The sequence below is a fragment of the Myzus persicae genome, unplaced genomic scaffold (genome assembly GCF_001856785.1).
Source record: "Myzus persicae strain clone G006 unplaced genomic scaffold, MPER_G0061.0, whole genome shotgun sequence".
Taxonomy (NCBI): domain Eukaryota; kingdom Metazoa; phylum Arthropoda; class Insecta; order Hemiptera; family Aphididae; genus Myzus; species Myzus persicae.
Window position 1 is genome coordinate 182,979 of NW_019103288.1, and position 21,670 is coordinate 204,648.

Consider the following 21,670-nt stretch of genomic DNA (forward strand, 5'->3'; position numbering starts at 1 on the left):
GTAAAGTATGTTATACCAATTTATACCAGTAAAAAAGTTCGGCATACAGGAAACGTATGAAGTTAATGCCAACGTTACCTAAAAAGCTGTCGGAATTAGATATTGAAGGTCATTGGCGATCAACGAATGATGGAAAAGATTTTCTTTTAGGTATCTATACTAAATTATTTAAACGATTTAACCACATATACTATTACTAATAATAATATTACTACCTACAGAATGTGATGGTACGGATAATAAAATCGTTATATTTGGCACCGAAAAATTTTTTCGACTTCTTTGTTCTGGTTAAATAGTTTTTATGGATGCCAGATTTAAGACAGCACAAAAATTATTTACACAAGTTTATATCTTACTCTGCTTTGTGGTAGAAGTGATGATACCTCTAGTAATTATAATATACATTTTTAATTTAGTAAAATACTAAGTTTTATATGTTAAAATATATTTGTTGAGGCTTACGCATTATTGCCTAATAAAAGTACATCAACATATTCAAGAATGTTTGAAATAATAAAAAAAGCGGCATTAAGAAATGGATTAGAGTTCAATCCTGCTTGTTTCCAAATAGATTTTGAGAGAAATTGGAATGATCGTCTCCATTGTCAGTGCTTTGGTTCTGATACACTCATAAAAGGGTATTTATTTTACTTTGGGCTATATATTTGGCATAAGGTTCAAAGTCTGGGATTAGCTTACGATTATACACGTCATGACGATAATATTAAAAAAGTTGTTCGTCGTCTATGTCTATTAGTCTTAGTTTCGATTGAACAAATTAATAATTGTTGGACAGAAATTCATAGTAAAGCACCACATTCAGAAAGTAAATATAACTTTTTACGTAGTTTGTTAGAACTTAGCAAAACTTAATTTTTTTACTATTATTATTTTAGGTGTGCTATAGTTATTAAATTATTTTACCGGAACATACTTGGATCCAGATATTTGTGGAATCATTTTTATACAGATGAAGCAAAGGACCATAAACTACCTTGAAGGATGGCATGGAGCTCTTAATAAAGTTGTTGGTAGGCTAAAGCCAAACATTTTTCTTCTAATCAAAGAGCTAAATAACCAACAAACTTCAAGCTTGACCCCATAATACAAAAAAACTGCAATCGACCACAAAAGATGAAAACTAAATATAGAAAATTAGAAGAAAGGTTATCATTTGCAAAAGATAGGTAAAACGTTTATGACATATAAAAATACATTTTTTTCTAATATTTTAAATTATAATTTTAGGTTACAAAATGGTACGATTTGTATTTTGGAATACTTGGATGCAATAATGTTGCATTGTCATTTAGAAAACAAAAGCTTATAAGGTTAAGTTATAGTATTAATAATAGTTGACTTGAACAATGCTCGTGATTTATACCTACAAACATTTAAAACAATAAAAAAATTATAGAATTTAATTAGTAAATATAAAGTAAAATATAAGTAAAATATAGTGTGTCGGCAAATCTGGTGTCGCCTAATTCATTTGTCGACCAATCTATTTCCGCGAAGAGTAAATATGGATACCTTAGATCTACACTACCGTTTTAAAAAGTTACACATCTGAATTCATTAATACGTAAGGACAAAAAAGGAGATTCTTAATGAAGACCAGATTTTTTTTATTAGTTTGATATATATGAAAAAGAGAAGTAAAATGTTTGAGATTGTTTTTAACTTTTTAAGTGCTTTTTAGCTCATCTATATTGAGGAATTTAGGTGATTTAAATCCCGGACCCTGGTATAATGTTCTTATGTTTTACATTCGTACAATAAAGTTACAGGTACGAAAAGTAATGCGTTTAAATAATGTATCTCCTTTAGTAGGAAATTACGATATAAGCGTATTCTTTTATGGAGTTAAGAAACTTACGTAATGGTGATTTTGTTGACCCATAGTCAAAAATACTCAAAATATAATTACCCATCTAGCTGTTTTATTTTGTATGGGAACTTACCGAATCCTGAAATCGGACTGCAATAAAACATACCTAAGTAGACCCAAATATACTTCATAAAGGCAAAACACGAAAACGGAGTCGGAACTTTCACGCCGCAGCCGTGGATGATGATAGACTGTTATGGTAGACACTTTTTCCAAAATTGTTAGTTATATTATCGTTAGTCTCGAGAGCTGAAAGGTTTTGTACATAATGTTATTTATTATTATTCATTAATCGTTTTTAAACATTTTACGTATAGTTGAGTACTAGCTGATGTTGTGCAGGGGCAAATTCTTTATTAGGTATAATATCCATTTTTATATAACGTACATTAAGTTGCGTGTTTACACATCGTGCAGGATGTCATTTTTATACTAACTGTAAAACATCAAGGGATAATACGTTAAACATTATATTTTTAACGGAAATTGTTTTTATTGTAATTTTAGATCTCATAGTCATATATAAACACTTATTAACTTTAAATTAAGAATCCTTGAAACCTCTATTTTTATTTATGAAATACAAAATAGAAAAATAATATGGTTTCCTAAAAATGTTTTTTATATTTATATGATATAAATTAAGCTTTTATATATGTAAAAATGTTACGTGTATCCTATTATTAATATTATTATACATTTCAATTTTTTATAAATAAAAAAAGTATTCATAAAATAAACTTTCTTCAACTATCCACATTATTTTATTATTATAAATTAATAAATTAACATATAATTTAAAATGTACTAGATATACCTTAAAATACAAGCTCCCTCGGTTAGGTTAGGTTTGATTACGTCACTAATTTAATTTGAATATGATCCTATTACGTTTAAATGTCTCTATTCTTCTCTTGTTAGACCAAGCTTGAGTACTCTTGTCTTATTTGGGGAACCAAAACTACAAGTCATGGTATTCAAATAGAATCTATTCAAAACAATTTTATTTACTATACATCTTATAAATGTAAAATTACTAGACAAGTGATCTCTTTGTTATGAGAATATTCTCCATGCATTAACTTTAAAAAACATTAAAATATAGAAGAGATGGCTCTTATGCGTGTTTCTTGAAAAACTACTAATAAATGGAATTACCGATTTCCTTCATCTTAATCTAATTTCAGTTAAAGTAAATCCTGACAATATGCAAGGGAATGATCTATTTTATTTTTCACAATTCTTTAAAAATTACTTAGCATATTTCTCTTCAATATAATGAAATCGATCGGTAATACGATTTATAACCATATCTATTTTGTTTTGTATTCTTAACAACAGTATTTAATGTACAATAACTCATAATTATATTTATATTGTCATATTGTTATCATCATAATGTAAATAGGACTTTAATCAGCTTTGCATATAAATAAATAAATGCGTGTAAGCCAAATATTTGAGATTTTAATTATTTGCTGAAACATCTTCTATGGATCTTGAATGTATTAACTTTTTAATACTTTGCCCATAGGTAATTCTCATTTTCCTAATTATATTATTGTAGATAATGTAGTTTTAACTATTCCGAGTCATTATAAGGTTGCAACTCACCGTTTACCATGTCAAAATAGAAAAAAATACCATTTATGATGTCATCATTACGATCATCATGATCCAAATACAAAACACCATTCTAAAACAGTTCTTTAAGATATTAAAAAAGTAATATTTTATTAATCAATTACTTAAACATATTATTTTGGAATAATATTAAATGGTCAAAAATTTAAATTTAATTTTAAACGTAAAAACGTGTTAGTGCGTACCTATTATTTAGTGCCTACTGAATTTATCCATTGTACAAATGTACCGAGGTGGTGTGGTGTTAAAATAATAGTTGTATGTATTAAACATTTATTAACTGAGTAAACCATATGTTCAAATAGTTACTGTAGTAATACACATTTTAAGAGACAATTCATAAATCATTTACTTTTAACTTTGGATTAAATTACATATATACAATATACTTAGTTCAATCTGTTACACTTATATATTGTGCACTTTCTCAAATGCATATTAGTGGGAGGCCGAAGAGGTCAGTGACTTCCGATCAACCATTGTCAGGAAAGGAATCCTGCAAGTTTTGAGTTTGATGTTTAAACATTTTTAGTTATGAGCATTTTCATATTGTAATATTTCACATAGTATAACTATGTTATAACTCACTTTAAAATTAAAGTGGCAATACAATATCAATAAAAGCTAAGAGGTGAACTACATCATATTCTTGCCTTTAAGTTTTATAATAAGCTCTCCAACATTTAGGCGAACGACACAAATTGGTTCTACATAACGAAAATTAATTATGCGGTATTGCGGTAAGGATGTTTAATAGATACATCACAATTTCTCATAGGGTTGTAGCATCCTATATTACCTATGTAACATTATAATCTATGATGGGTTTAAATTAGCTTGAGGAACAAAATGTAATTTCTAGCTCTCAATTTTGTTGATAACAAGCTTATCAGAAATGAATATTTTAATTTTTGATTAACTAACGTTTAACCAACTACATTAATTTTTAGATAGCACATTAGCCCAAGTTAAAAGCTTAAAATTTATATTAATGTGCATTCCTTAAAGTTTTTAAAAACGAGTCCCAAATCTTGTGCACATAATAAGAAAGCAGAACAAAATCTATTTTCGTGCCCCCTTAATCATCAAAATTATTTTTAATAATAATAATAATAATAATGTTTATTTATTTGACATTCTAAAGACAAATATTACAGCGAATACACAATACTAAAATAATACATGAATTATATAATACAAATTCCAGCTACAAAATCAATACAATTACATGACCACAAGTTATTTCAAATGATAATAATATTTATATCACTAATAACTTACCTAGTAAAAGAAATCAAAACTTTTAATATTTTTAATTCGCCATCATTCTATTACAGCTTACAAGGCTCAAAATGGCTGAACATTTGATTGTGGAGAGTAATAAAGAAAGAAACGTTATTTCTGATTTAAAATATAACACACTAAGGACTAAGCAAATAATTATACAAAGCCATTCCTGGTTGTGTTGCCCAGCCCGTCTTCTGAGTTGTAGTTTATAATCCATTCTGCCCGTGTAATTCTGTGATACAATTGTGACATTTTACATTAATTATTGTAATATAACTTTATCTATTCAATAGTTATAACACAATTTATTTAAAATATTAATCTATATCCCATGGATTATTTTATGAATCTATTTTCATAGCAAATGTACAATTAAGTACAAGTTATCGTAACTTTAACCATGATAAGATTATTTTACAATAATTCCCATTGTTTATTGTAAACCAATTAGGTTTTATTCTATTATTGTATCAGCGAGTCCGTATCACTACATTAAAATATTTTTAAAAAATACACATTTCACTCATGAACAAAATTATTCAGTTATTACTTGTATTTAAAGCTATTATATTATATGATATTAAATTAAAATACCTATTGTTTTCATTTTGTTAAATCTTTTTTTTTGTCAATACAATAAATTGTTTAACAAAATAATATCTTATACATATTTGATCATATTTTTTTGTTACTGGCATAGATTTTATTTATTTATGATATTCCACGAAGAATAAAATGTTGGGGCCTGTAAGAAAAAAATACTTATTTTTATCAAGAAACAAATGTATTATTAATTACAATATAGTATGTATAAAATATAAAATACATTTTTACTATGCAGTTTATGCATAAGCTCACACGCCATACAATCGCTGAACCATTGCTTAAAATACTTAGGTTGTTTCTGTCGTCGCTAGGAGAGGCGGGTCTTGAGTACTGGGCACCGGCCGAAAGTTGTATTGCTGCGGCAGTGATCACCGTAAACGGCTGGCTACAGATGTACTTTTGGAATGAAACTTTCGAAGTGCATTGTGATGATCACCGTAGAAGCAGGCGATGGGCACAGTGCAGTGGCATGAAGTGATAGTTGCATTGTAAGAGGTCTAATTGTTAGAGTTTAATGTACCTTTTATTTCCCCTGTTCAAAAACCAGGAACGGGTGGGAACTGTTTATAACAATACTGCAACGACTTCCCGTATAGCTTATTCACCAACATAATATAAGTTATACATAGGTGGGGCCTCTAACCACTCAGAAAAAGCTGGCTTTCAACCCACAGAATACCAAGATGTTTACCCTTCCACCTCTTGCCTTCCTGATGAGCTCTGTAGCTTCTTTTTGCCCGAGTACTGTTTCCACCATCCTGCCAAACGCTAACCTCTGCTCCTCCACTGCCGCCTCAATCCACCTCCTCCTCGACATATCATAATATTAGAGACATCCTCAGAACGTAGTCGCCGACTAATTTACTGCTCCATCTCAAGCCTACCCTCCGCCCAGTACGGACAGTGGGACAGCCTATGTCCCACTAGGTTCTCCGGCTTCTTGCAGTGAATACAGCTAGGATTATCTGCCCTCAACCTTTTCCGCAGTTACAGCTATAGTAGCATCTATGTCCCGACAGTGCTTGGGCCCTTGTTAAATGTCCCATTTCCGAGCCTTCACTAGTTCACCCATCTCCGGATATCCGGGATCAACTTCTGTGTCTACGCTGCCTTTGTCATGTGTTTCTATAGCTCCTATCATTTGTACAATGTCAACTCCCGCTCCTGCTTCTTTATGACTGCTGCCGTCGTTCGAGATTTGAGTATACCCATAATAATGTTATGATATATGTGTATTGGTTTTGCCTATCTACTACGCCGTGTCACCAAAATATTAAAATATATTATTATTGAACCAAAACTGAATCACCTATCCCGAGGATCAGCAATTAATATTTTTGGAAGCCACTTTAAGATTCCAGAAAGTTTTTGGAGACCATCAAAATGTAATAACTATGTTTGTTCAATGATAGTTAATTGAGAATAAAGATGTAAACTGATGAAAACTTCATAATTTAATGATGAATCTCATAATCAAAAAAATGACATTTAAAAAAAATAATTTCTTGTCCACGGCCCATGGGCTTGAACTATTTTGTCAATGAATTACTTATGGTGATCTCTGACCTACCCTAACTTGTGAAATGGACACCCAAAATGTGTGTACCTACATTTCCTACGTATAGTTTATACTGTTAAGTGTCATTATTAATGACTCATTATAATAATATTACATGCTAATTAAATGCTAATTTCTTATAAAACAAAATTAATAATTTTAAATGGGTGGTGCTGGTAAGTCGAATATTTACCTATAAATTTGTATATATTGGTGAGTTTTTAAAATAGATATAAACATCATATAAATAAGGGAACAGAATATGTTTATATTATTATGTACAATTTGTAAGCATATGAATGTTGTATAGAAAATAATGTGTTTTTATTCTGGAGTCATTTTAATAATTATAATAATAATAATTATTATTATTATTGTATACTTTTTTTAAAAATATGAAGTATTTAAACAAAAATAAAAAAAGAAACCGGATAATATATAACATTTCTACAAATCAGAAACAAATTGGCAATCAGCCTTTTAAAACTATAATATAGCAACGAAACAATGACAGATCAGCTTTATGAAATAAGAACTGAGTAAGTATAGTGTGTACTAATAAAGTAATATAATACATATTGTATTAATTGAGTATATTTTATATTGTTACAGCTAATAATCATTAATTTATAAAAAGTCAATTAGTCATGTACATGTAAACATTTCATACTATAGAATTCATCATCCATAGAACAATAATCGTCAGTTTGAACTTGTGAAATGTTAAATTAAAATAAATATGAAAATTATACTAATACGTTAAATTTAATGATTACTAATTAGTAATCACTCATGTATTTATAGGCATCACCAATGCTTAGTTAATATCATTAAAATTAATACCTAGTTAGTAAAACTATACAACAACAAATATATAACATAGAACTATAAAATGTGCTATGATTTACGATATAAGATCTTAGAACAGTTTATAATTATATTACATTCAAGAAACTAAAACTAATTTTATTTCCATCTCTCATACGGCTGTAATAAATATTAATTAAATCTTGTATAGTTATATTGTAACATAAATCATATTCTTACCTTCATTGTTTTTCCGTGTGTTTAGTAAACATATAACAATAATCAAATTTTACACATTGTAAGTAACCAAATACTTATAAATTACGGATTGTTAAAATAATAAATAAAATATGTACTTATTGCTATAACTTTACTATGCATATATATTACTTATAAACTTTTCGTATAAGCTGGGGAAGAATTAACAGTTTCTCCATGGCCATAAAAAGTTGATTTACTATAATTTAAGCAAAGCCAGAAAATCTATTGATAGAAAATCGAATGATCTATTAAAATACTTAACTGTAATAAAATTGGGTTTAAAGGTAAGCAATATACAATATAAAATTAAAAATAATAAATTTTCCATTTAATTCTTAATTTAGACATAGCTATAATTAATTTATACAAGGTAATAACTAAAGAGCAATATTCAATATTATTGTGAGTGTGAGAGTTATTTTTAAATTCCATTATTTTTTATGGTGCTATTATCATTATTATTAAATAATGTTATAATAGTTACATGGAACTATTCACAGTAGGATAATTATGTATCCAAAAAAAATCGAAAGTTGTGTTTATTACCAAAATGTATTATTTAGTATTCTTGATACTCATAACTCAGTCTGATATATTTTTATATTTTATATTTTATTTGAATAAATGTATCGACTAGTTAAAATAATATTATTTTGTTTAATATTAATGGTTAAAATATAATCAGAAACATAATTTACTACTTGAGTAGTTTAAATGTTGTAGTTGGTAAATGTTTTAGTACTTGTGAGATTTTTTTATTTTAGATTCTGAGTGGAGCAATGAATGTATTTTTTTTCTGTACGTAAACATTTATTCTAGTGCTTCGGTTATAAACTTTAGTATATTTCTGGTGAGAAAGGGAACCTAGGTTGGTACTTTTGAGAGGTACAACATTGAAAATTCCCAATAGTTTTCATAAGCATCTTGAAAAACAGAATATTTATATAGAAATCAGTTTTTAAAGCAGTTATTTTTTAAGTGTCTAAAGTTAGAATTTTTCAAAATTTGTTAAAATTACGAAAATGTGCAAGTTGTTATTTAAAAAATATTGTTTGTGGGCAATGCATAGATAAACTGTTAGAGTATATTATTTTTTTTTTTATACATGCAGGGCCATTTTTAAATGTAATTTTTTTGACAAAAATGTATTTAACCAACAATTGTAAGGTACTAATGCCTTATAGTAAGATCAATTATTCTCATCATAATAATATCATCATAATATAAGTTATATACAAAGTAATATTATTATAGGCTGTCAGACGGCATTCATTCAGAATCGTTTTTCGTGTACAATGGTTATCGAATTCAAATTTAACGCATCCATTACAGTAACTCTCTAGACACCTAATGTAGGTACAGCCGAGCATTACCCACTTACCCGCTTTTACCTTAAGTTTTATTTGTCATATTGATAAGCTTTATGTTAACCTAAAAACTCCGAGTGAGTCAAATCTTTAGTGGATATTTTTCTATTGCTATTCACAGGTAGATTTTGGGTTGGTTGTCAATATTTAGATAATTTAAATATGATTTTTGCAAAATGTCTGTCGGTAAACTGTTTTGTAAAGAATGACTAATTACATGTTATTTTATGAGGTTTACTGTAGGCACCTACTAGTGTTTTGTACTTTTGTGTAATATAAAGCGTTTGAAATTTGCACAGGATATGCAATTTTGGGTGTCTATTGATATTCTATTGGTGTATACATGACGATAAGAAAATATTTATATAGGTACTGACTTCTGAAAAAAAAAATAATATGTGTCGTTTTTGTCTTGAAATTAACATAAATAATTCATTTTATTGTTAGGCATTAGGTATCGCGAAATCATAAAGTCTATAGTTGTTGATGTCTTTGCGAAAATTGCAAATTTTACTGTTCGTAAAAATATTTTATTCATTTATTTTTTAACATGAAATTATGTGCGCTAATTTTGCACCCATCGTCACATTGACGAGACCAAATAATAAATTTTGTTCACATCTAGCGTTAATAATATTGTATATTAAGTGGCATCAGTGGTATTTTCAGGGGAGACCGCTGAAAAACGAAAATTACTGTTAACTAGCTCTATTGTCTGTAGTAATTTTCCCGAATATACAATGCAACTTTATTTTACTTAATATGCATTTAGGTTGTTTTCAATATAAACCTTATTGGCAGATCGACGGTCGAAGTTATTTAGTTTCGCATTCATGCAATACGTGAATATTGGTAAGAGAAAATGTAGGGTGGATCCTAAAAGATTAAACAAAGATAGACCTTCTATTTGTTTTACATTTTCAGTAGAGGGATAACTAATATAGAAATTAATTGCACTTGTTTTCTATACATTTTTTAATTGTATTGTCTGTCTACTCATTTTATACCTAGTAAAAAAAATTATTGAAATTAAACCTTGATAATGGTATTAATTAGAAAATTGTTTATAAATGGTACTTTAGAGTGGTCGAAAATTCCCAATTCTTTCCAAAATAGGTTAATTGGGGAATTTAGAACATTAATTGTTTGTTAAAACTCAAAACTAGTTTTTGTAGAAATTGATGTTATTACTTTTTTTTATTTAAATTAATAATTTTTATAGTTTTAAAGCCTTGGTGTAATGTTCAAAATATTTTGATTCTTTTTAACTTTAAATTTTTGACTTTTGACTTTTTATGTTCGATAAAATATTGATTTTAAATAAAAAAAGCTTTATGGTTTAATACAATGTTCCTCATAGATTTATCATACTACAGTTTAAAAGTACCTATAAAAAATACAATCACATTGTTTCTTTTTAAGTGTTCTATGAAATTCAAATTTTAAATCAAATTATATTAGTTTTCAATTTAAAAAGAAATAAGCGACTTGAGTTCAAATTTTAACGAAATTGAATATTATTGTTTCGTTTTTTACAAGTACCTAAGTAAACCTACCTATTCTAAAAAACAATAAAATAAAACATGTTAACAAAAAAATCTAGAAAGTATCAATTATACTTACGATTCTGCGTATTTTGTTAACTTGGTGATTAGATCACGTAAAGGCGTAAATTGCATCAGCAGATTGGTACACTATAGATATTATTAGAAATGCAGGTTCTGTGTAAATGTTGTACATTTTACTGTGAACATTTTTTTTACCGTTCTTAGAAACGAGTGACCTCCCATTTTTAATATTTCTACTAGCGTACCTAATAACTTTTAATTGTGTACTATTTAGTCTAGAAGACTATAATAGTATAATATGCATACCTAGTATATTTACAAATTCGTTAAAGGCTCCCAATGAAAAATTGCTTGCATAGATATATACTATAAACAGAAAAACAGAAAAACACATTCATAATAATATGTACCAACTAATACATTTAATCAAAGCTTTTAAAAGATAGGAATTTTAAAATGCATCGTAATTTATTTAAAAATTTGAGGAAAATAATATACTAGACTACTTTAAAAAATGTATAAAAAAATTACCAGTAAATTGTACATCTCTAATCTCTAATCAGTAATCATCACTACATTAAAATAATATAGGGGTCTTATTATTATTACTGTAGTCATGTAACTGTACTAGATCTAAACAAATAGACTGTTTCTAGTACTATATTTGAACGTCCTGAATTCCCGTGCATTGTGGTACACCTACAGTGATTTAATAAATATAATACGAACTTATATGCATACGATATACCAAAATTAATGTTCACATATTACAGCATGATATACACAAATCCGCAATCATTGTTTATTGAAGAGTATAATGCAAATTAATAGATCTTGTGATAGCGGAAAGAAGACTTTCCTAACATTAGATTGTATCAATCGGAGGTGTCTTACGTGCCCAAAAGAAAATAAAGAATTTCAATCTGCAATACGATCGGCATGACAGCCGCAATTTTCTGTGAAATACATATCATATACCTGAGCGCACAAAACTAGTACTCGCAATTAAAAATTATTCCGAATGAAACGAATACAATTATGTTAATTTGTTAACTCGTATCTCGGGAGTGTTTGTTATATAGTTATATAGCGTACAATTGTATTGTTTCGTTGATAAGACTAAAAATTATAAATTATAATAACAATACGACTATTGACACTTTCGAATTTCGACAACAATACAATACAATATGATAATATTCTACTGTTATAAATTCACTTATAATACACGAGTAGATACGTCATAAAAATATGTTTCTGGCAAAATACCTGCGGCAGACCATCCGCAACTAATAGTGCTAAAATAAACTCTCATAAATCCCATTAAACCCCTCGCCGTCGTCACTAACTCTCTCTGTATGCTATTATACTAGGATTAATTCCGACAGCCTCGCATATGGTATAGATATATATTGTAGAATAGCGGTTAATATTATATATTTTCTGAAAACCGTCTTTATAATCATTCGTCTGTGTTTGAAGATATATTATATCATATTATAACCTATAAATATTCAATCGTATACATCAAACACGTCTTACAGCCTTATTCCTTTGATTACATTGCCACAAAATCATTTTTCATGCGAAATAAAATCTACAAAGACAAAAGTAGGTATACTGAAGTACTAGATCTTTGAAACATTGTAGAGTTTAGTAAAATATTATCAGAACCGACCTTTGCGAGGGCAATAATAATTATAAAAACAAACAATAAATTAAGGAAAAACGGGAATTTCTCATTTAGCGATTTTCTTAATTGTTGTAACTCAAAAACGAATAAATGCATATACTCTAAATTTACACCACATGTTTATATTATCAATTCATATACTTGATAACATTTTCAAAATATTTTGACTCGTTTTGAGCTGTTTACGGACATTTTCAATTTTCAATTTTATTGTTTTTTTTTCTATAATTGTCAATACAATTTTATTTATCTTGTCAAAAAACTTGAAAATGTAATACTAGGCTCCTGATATATATATTCACATTTCACAACATCAGTTCAAAAATATTAAAAATATATAAGCACAATTTTTTTTAATAATCATTTAATTTCAAATGTTGATAAGGTTCATATCATTCAAAACTTACAAATAATTTGATATTTAAACATTTTTAAAATTTTGAACTTTCATAGCCAAGAGTTTAAAATGTAAAACAAAGTCTCAAGCAAGCTGGTTATTCTGTAACCAAAAAATCTAAAAATATATAAGCACCGTTTTTATTTTTTTAACGTTTAAATGTGTACGAAATAACATTTTAAATAACCAAGAATATAATGATTTATGTTATTTTGTTGTAAATTAAAAATATTATTCATGTGTACCTACTTAAAACTTTTTAAGTATATTATTATATTGATTTTTGGAGAAAATCTATTTAATTTAATGCTTAATACTAATTCTTACTAGTTAATTAAATTACTTTAATCACAATAATAACATCAAATATACTATATTACTAAGTAATTTTATAGACTATCAGATCTGACAGATTAGACTTATTCGATCAGAATCGTTTTTTATTTACATTGATTTGAATTCAAATTTAACATCATCTATTTATGTATAGCAACATCCACTATTATTACAAGCTTTTTATTTTTAAACGCGAGACCTCAAATCCGAGTAAAAAGAGCGAGATCCAGGGTCCAGACATTGCACCCTCCTTAAAGACAACTCTGGATATGTTTAGCAATCATTATTGTTTTTTTTTTTTGCTATTAAGATTCTGTCCTCAAGTACATCCTATTATTATATTTGCTGAAATCATATAGTATTAAATAATATTAATATAGTTCAGATTAAGTATTTAATAATATTTAATGCCCATTTTAATTTCGTGTGTGTGGCATAGGTAATTATAATAAAATAATATTATATAAATGTATACAAACCACTGCATAATGGGTAAATTAATATCTTTCAATGCACAACAAATCTTTAAGTTGTAGGAAATAAGAAGTATCGATAAATTGATTGTCATGGAAAGTAATTCGTCGATCGTTTGAAAACATAATTTATTTAATTATCTTTGATTGTAGTATCGAAGGGAACTCAACACGAATTTTATAATACTCAAATGATCTTAAAATTCGTAGAATGAATGTGTCTACAATGCATCTTTCATACAAGCAAATGACGAACAACTAGGAAGAAATAACGCGCACTCAACATAATAATATAATTATATTCTGGCGAGTCAGAAGACCACAGCTACAAATATTATTTTATTATTTATTTCATTTGCCTTCGCCCTTCGCATATATATAGTCAATATTACTGTCGGAGCAAAAATAAATATTTCTTATACATGTAAGATTACGATATATTTAACTACTGTAAAAATTTGATTAGTAATTATATATATTTTTTCATATTATTATATATTAAAAACTGTAAATAGATTATTTTTTTTTTAATAAAAAATGTGTAAGTATAGGTATATACTTTTTAACCCTATACAATTTGAGGAAAAGGGACTTTAATACAAACATTATTCATAATACAACTATTTTTTACATAATTGAACAAACACTACATTTTATAAATAACAATTATTATATTAAGTTTGATAAAAATGTTTGAAGAGGTTTGTAGTTTTTTCCCCAACATCGTAATAAATAATAAATAACAATGTCTACTATATTCGATTATTTTTAAGAAGACGATTAAAATGTCTCAGTTATTGATTCGCACTCATATTAAATTAAATAATTCATTAGACTACATAATAAAAATAATATGTGTTTACAATGTTTACAGTAAAATAAAGCATGTTTTTGTTTACAATGTTTGTGTTTTACCATATGATCTTATTTTTAAACCATTTATATTATAAACAATAAGTTTTGAACTATTAGTTTGTCAAAACATTTGTCTGCAATTTATGTTATTCTACTTCTTTAGGGTAGTAAGATTTTGAATCAAACAATTTTGACACTTTAGTACCTATAAAAATAAGTTGTTAATTTATCAGTCTATTAAACAAATAACAAAAAAAAGATCTTGAAAAATTAAAAGCCAAGTACTTATACATTATTAAAATAATAAGATTTCGGTATTTTGGATGTATAAATATTCTAATAAAATTGATTTAGACAATTTAATTACTGAAAAATATTAGCGATGATTGCTCCCTAATACTGTATAGTCTGTGTCTATTATATCCGTATAATAGCTTAATTTATTTTGTTAGTTCACAATATTATGTATAGATTATATTTTACAATATACATGTTAAAAATACGTGGTTTAATGTACGTCGCAGTACGCAGTAACGCCATACAGTATTGACATTTTTTTTTTTTTAAATGACGACTCATTCTGACATCGAATTGGATTTTAAATGTAGTTGTTGTAGTACGATTAAAAACTATGAGAATAATAATTCATTAAAAATTGTGTTTTGTTTGTGTTATTAAACGTAAACGTAATTTACGCAATTACCGTGTGACATAATGATGCTTTCTTAAAACATATTTATAATAACGGTAAACAATACAGATGTCTTAGTTAGTTAAATTTGTTTTTTAATCTAGCCGAAAACTAGTAAAAACTAAGGACCTTTAACATCACGTACGCCTCACACAACGGAACCGGATTTATAATACCATTAACAACTTAACAGATTAAATAAGATATCAAAATGTAAACAATAATAATTATTGTATTATTGAAAATGTGTATTTAATTATAATGAAATGTCGTTAACGACACGAACAGCTTTCTATCACTATAGCAGTTGTAATGGAATACAACAATTATTACTATATGGGTATTTATTTATTTTTCGCCAAACCTTGGTAAGTTCCTATTTATTGATATAGTTATTTTTGCTAAATACGTTTAATTTAATAATATGATACATCGAAGACTAACTTATTACTAATTTGTATATTTTGTAATCCCTACTTCGTTTAAATGCTTTCTTCGTGTAATGTTGCACAATTCGTAAGTCATTTTTATGAACTAGGTACGATATTATTATAATATAATTAATAATAATATAATTATTATAATTTCGTTTTCATAATATTATTACAGCGAAATTATCAATATTATATTCACAAAAGATTTACAAATAATTAATAAAATATCTAAAAATGATAATATTTTAATTTGCACATTGTACCTTGTAATGATAAAACCGAGTACAGAACTTAAATTAGACATGAATATTGATATTTAGCAGTTTTTTGGTACACAACTACACAAGATTAAAAATATTTTTATAAGGCGGTGATGCTTGCCATTATATTATACAGTACACACATTCTACTAAGACCCATCAATAATAATCAGATGACTACTCTGATTGAAACATCATCCAAACATATTATAAATGTTCAACAAATTTTTATTAATTCATTATTCTAATGGATTAAAATATTGTTGTATAATATTCATTTTTAATTTTCACACATTTATATTATTTATAATTCTCTACTTAAATCAGTAAAGGCTACACCTACCTTAAAATAAAGCTTGGAAAGCGTTTTCAGGGTGCATTGCTTCGGCTACCTGGGTGGTTACACGTACTGCGTTTACATATTTATTACCTACGTATCTACCACCTACCAATGCAAAATAATAAAAAAGGTAAAATGATCTATGTTGTTTACAAGCATAACTCTGATTCATATGTTGGGTCATGAATGCTCAATAATCATAATCATACTATGTATTTATAAGTACAAAATAAATTACTCGGCAATTCGTAATAATATACCCACATAGTACCTACAGTATTTGAAATGTAATACTTTTTTCTAAAAAATATTTTTTCCATGTTGAATTGAACTACAGACGATTGAAATATTGCTCTTTAATACAATACGATTATACAATTTTGTGTGTTTTGCTATGTGAAGTTAAGAAACGTTTCTCTTACGAAATATATTCATAGTTCAGTATATTTTTAAATGTACAATTGAAATGTTATTATAATCAGCATAATTTATTGGGTGGGAGGTAAATAATATAAGAAGATAAGTATAGTAAATAGACAACGTAACGTAACTACGTGATGTAACTTTTTAATTTTGGTTGGTTCTTTATGGTAGAGTAGGTATACCATACCTATTCATAAAACGTAGAAACAAAACGGAAATATTAAAACCGAGCATAGATAACCGTGATTAATACTCTTCTAAAAGTGTATATAGTTACGTAGAATATTATAGAATTATATTATGACGTATAGCTTACAATACTGCTGTATTAACTAGGATTAAAATTAATACAGAGAAGAACAAGTGATTCAACGTGAAAATAAATTAAATAAAACAAATTTTAAGCATTTAATCCTGATCACATCGCGTGTGTGATAGACGATAATAATAAAAATATTTATGTACAGTGTACAATGAACGAGTAAAATATATGTTATAGCTGTGAAACTTTTGAATCATTTTAATGTATAAATTATGTATAATAATATATTTGTGTTGGTTTAAAGTCTTTCTTTGGAATAAAAAAAATATTTTTGATGGAATAAAAATGTAATTTCACCTAAATAAAAACTAAACATTAAATAGGTACTTCAGTAACGCCTAAAGGCCGTACACTGTACAAACAACAACATTTTTAGCTAATGCCGTCAATCAGGTATCTGACATTATATAATAGTATATAATAGTATAAAGTGATAATTATTGCAATTGCAAATAATCGTAGGTAACATTATATAGTAGACACCTATTGAATTCACGTCGTAAATCATGAGTGACATGTTCGATCATTGAAAGTTATAAAAGGCATTTCATAATGAAACGTCAAAAATATGCCTTTCATGTTATTGTAAAGATTATATGAACTATGAGATCAAAATTAATCATTACCTATATAATATTTTATATATTTTTTAATAGTTGATGTATAAACTATTAAATCAGCAATAATAACGTAATAATAATTAATGTATACCCTGAAAAGCTGAAACTATTAAGTTAGTTCATCGCTACCCACATAAAAATACCTTCCACAAAATTCCAAATATAAAAATATTTATTGAGTTAATTATAAGTCATTGGTATATAATGCATATTGCAGTTGCAGTCGTAATGCCATTGATCAAGCGGACACTTATAAATACAATTATTACACTTCAGACAATGAAGTGTCGAAATTTTATCGGCGATAATAATATAACAGTGAACTGGCCGGTATCTATTAGCATTTAACATTATGATTTATGAGTTATAACTTTTAGAGTTCATTATCACATAATATAATGACTCTACAGTTCTACACATATAACTTGTATCAATTACTTTAACATTATATTGACGATGTTTGTGATATTATAATACTATAGTCATCAGATATAATTAATCGATATAATAATTTCCGGGTTAATTGAAAAGTATTAAAATCATTTTATGCGGACTTTCAAATTATATGTCGTTTGATATTATCGATTATAATTTAATTTTAATATTCTTACCTATTATACATATATATTTTAACAATAATGTATTAATAGCTATTAATCATATAGGTATCATATTATTACGAATTAGAATTTAAAATGCACTATAACTTCAAAAACTATACATTATTATTATAAATATATATTATATATTGTTTTATGGAATGTAAGATTTCATAGCCATTACTCCTACAAATGTACTAGTAGATACTCTCTAACTATATTTAATACCTATTTTTCAATTTTATTATTTTATCCTAACTTTATGAACAACTTGAATGTTAAAAACCGTCCCAAATACTAGGTATTGATGTTAATTGAGCTTTGCTCACACGATAATAAACAGTGTATTTTTCGCTGCGACATGATAGATCTAAATCAAAGTAATAATAATCATAATCATAGTATTATTTATTGGCCAAGAAATTACAATTTTCAGTAAGTAAATATAAATATAACGTATTTAGTCCCTCTATGCTCTGTCCAAAATTGAGCTTTTTTTAACATTAAATTTGCTTGTTATAGTAATATGAGCTAAGTGCATAACTATATGTAATCAGAGGTTAGTATTTTTCTATTTGTCAAGTTATATGTTTGGTATGTTTATTAATTATAAGTATATTTAAACTGAAAATAATCGAAGCACAAAATGGCTGTCCAGAATATATCACATCCCATACATCTCCATATAATAGTGCTTAAGTAGTTTTGTAAATGAAATTTATAGTTTAAAAAAGGTTTGAAATAAACAGTCTCCAAAGTTTGAAAAGTTATTATTGTACTATAAGTTTATTACACTACAGATATTGTGTTTGAAATTCAAATCGTTTACATAATATTATAAATACGTAGTTTGTACTTATTCGATGAAAACAGTTTACATTTTCTGATTATTTAATAATTTTTTCAACTCCATACCTATTCGATGTCAAATATCTTGAGCTATGCCACTCAATACTCAATATCCTATCAAATAAATGTGTTATAATTAATATCCCTTGTTCTACTAGGCAAATTCAGAAACCAACAGTTTCCATTATTAGTTAAAATATGTACTTAGAAAACAAGAGGTATTAATAGGTTTACTTATACTCCATTGGCTGAAGTAACTTTGGGACCACCTTGACAAAATACATAAAGCTTTGCTTTATGATCTTTAATAAATTAATTGCTTAAACTTTAAATATTATAATAGACTATTATAATGATTATTTTTTGTAATAATTATTGACCACGACTCGAGTGAGTATTATTATTAACAAAACATATTTATTAATTATTAAAAATTATAAAAATGTATTTGGTCCCACTCTTTGATGAGTGTAGAGGTTTCCTGAAATGTATAGAAACGTTAATTGTAACTGGTTGGTTTTTAAATGTTGATTTAGTATTTTGTTTGTATCGCATAAACATTTCAACAAATCAATAATTGAATAAGAAAAATATCATTACATCACTCAGTATAATTTTAGTTGTATTAATTACTCCCTAACAAATGAATACCTATGTTCTGTTTCCTATAATAGACATCCAAACATTTTGCTTCTAAATGCCTGTATTGACAAGTTACAACTAAATGTTTACGTTGTATCCATGTTATTATTAGTGTATACAATACACTTTTGAATAATATGTCGACATAAAACAAATTGTTTTCATTTGTTTGTTTAATTTGTATTATTTTATTATCTTACAGTGCAAGAATCATGACGATTTTGTTTTTAGATATTTTGCTACAGTAGGAAAATAAAAGTAAATATTATTATGTGTGCTGTGCAAGTGTCATTATTTATTTAATTATATTTATTTAGTTCATACCGATTAATGGTTATCAATATAAAAGTGAAGGGAACATTTATATATTTGCGAATACGTGATAAACGTAAATCTATATTTTTTTTATAATAATCACGAACACACACACTCACAACCGTATAATATTGACAGACATAGGTACTGTAAATAGTTTAACGATTGAAAGTAAAAGGAACAAAAATACTCATACTTCGATGCAATATTGTTAGTGGCAATGAGACAAATACCGAAGATTCAAATATAAATATTATAATATGAATATTGAATATAGAATACTATAATTCTAATATTTACTACGATCGTTATCAATGTCCATTATTATAGGTCAGATTAAACATTGAGAAAAAAGACAATAATATAATAAATTAATATGATTATTATACTTGGTCACTACCCCATAATGAATTCATTGACAATGGACTGCATGGTGTAATTTTTATTGTTTTTGTTTTGTTGTCATTGAAACAAAATAATAGGATTTAACTTTTTTGTATTCATCAAAGAAAGAAATAAAATATACTTTTATTGTATTCTGGTGACAAATGGCATTAATGACATACATTTAGCTATTTCTTAAACTCCAGTGGACTTTAGCAAAAAACAAAATAAAACAAATAAGACATCGTCTGTCAACAGCACGAATAAATAAATGTATTATCATGTTGTGCTAGTTATTTAAGAACTAATATATGAAATTCATAAAAAAAGAAACTAAGAAAAAGAAAAACATTGGCTACATTTTAATCCAAAGAGATGAGCATTTTTGGAATATGTTTTTCGTACCGATATAAAACAGGAAGATAAATAAATAGTTTGTGGAAATTTAAAGTACACATAATGTAATTATTTCTGAACTGAAACAAAATAAACTAACAAAGAACGATTTTATAAAGTACATATTTTAGTTTTAAGGGATCGATAAAAATATTTGAAACAAATGAGATAAGTCACTTAGATGTAGGTTATGTGTGTTAATCGTGATTGAGTAGTCCACTGCAATATATGTGTTAAATTTGAATTAAATGATCAATCATTACATATGAAATACAATTTTGGCTGGAGATGATATATCAGGCTCTATTACTAAGTATATTTTAATATAATATATTTCATTGCTAAGTGAACACATTTATTATTTTATTAATTAAAATAGCATATAGTTGGATAATAATTTCTTAGTATTATTGAGTATTTTTAGTAAGTATTTTCGAGTCAATACTGGTTTATCGTCGAACGGCGTGGATATAGGTTTATGGTATGAATACACAATAGCTTAAAATTAGTTTAAATACTTTAAATATTATTATTGTTCATAAAAGTTTCAAGTGTCAAGTCCCTGCGAATAGTAATTTAAATTTAATAACAATTAAACGAAAATTACATGAAGAATCATGATAATTAATACTTTATTTTTCGTTTAAAT

The 21,670-nt window shown here is 26.7% G+C and overlaps 1 pseudogene; it reads left to right on the forward strand.

Annotated features, from left to right (window-relative positions):
* Positions 1–504: 504 nt before the first annotated feature.
* On the forward strand, positions 505–2,443 carry LOC111034168 (annotated as a pseudogene).
* The last annotated feature ends 19,227 nt before the right edge of the window (positions 2,444–21,670 follow it).